This window comes from Nannospalax galili, unplaced genomic scaffold (genome assembly GCF_000622305.1).
Source record: "Nannospalax galili isolate Female #2095 unplaced genomic scaffold, S.galili_v1.0 scaffold649, whole genome shotgun sequence".
Classification (NCBI taxonomy): domain Eukaryota; kingdom Metazoa; phylum Chordata; class Mammalia; order Rodentia; family Spalacidae; genus Nannospalax; species Nannospalax galili.
The window spans coordinates 1,176,801-1,177,601 of record NW_008359093.1 but is presented as its reverse complement, the minus strand read 5'-3'; the positions used below and the strand labels follow the sequence as shown (position 1 = coordinate 1,177,601).

The window sequence follows — 801 nt, the reverse complement described above, 5'->3', positions numbered from 1 at the left end:
AAAACCTACAATTTTTTTTCCATTAAGTCAGACCAGATACCCCCCCTCTTCACTCTCAATATCCCATTGCTTTGTAGGGTTTGTTTTGTTTTTGAAAAGGGTCTCACTATGTAGCTGTGGCTGACACAGAACTTGCTAGGTAGTCCAGAGATATACCTGCCTCTTGCCTCGAGTGCTGGGATTAAAGACATGCACCACCACACTCTGTCTTTGGATGAAATGATGCAACTTTGTAACCATCCAAAGCAAAGAAAAAAGTTAGCTGTCTCCTACTTTATTATTAATCTCTTTGTTTATGAGACAAAGTATTCCTGTAGCCCCAGCTGGCCTGAAACTCCCTAAGTAGACCAGATTGGCCTCAAATTCACAGAAATCTGTCTCCCTCTGCTTCCTGAGTGCTGGGATTAAAGATGTGTGCCACCATGCCCAGGTTATAATTATTATTGACTTTGTATTGGGAGATCTAATGAAACCTAACAGAAGCTGGGAGTGGTGGTAAAATACTTGGGAAGGCTCAGTGGTTAAGAGCACTGGCTGCTTTTGCAGAGGACCCAGGTTTGGTTCCCAGCATCCACATACCAGCCAACAACCTTTGGTGCCTATGCCCTCTTCAGACCAATGTGGGCAATGCGTGACACAGGAACACTTACATACATGCAAGCAACACATACATACGTTTAAAATAAGTAAATAATTATTTTTAAAAAAGCAAAACAACCCCCGGGTGTGGTGGCGCACGCCTTTAATCCCAGCATTTGGGAGGCAGAGGCAGGCAGATCTCTGTGAGTTCAAGGCCAGCCT

General features: G+C 44.1%; 1 protein-coding gene across 4 annotated transcripts in view; it reads right to left on the bottom strand.

Moving 5' to 3' along the window:
* The window catches only part of Znf274 (zinc finger protein 274), a 29,415-nt gene that overhangs the window by 25,136 nt on the left and 3,478 nt on the right, over window positions 1-801 (bottom strand). The gene's annotated exons all lie outside the window — the stretch shown is intronic.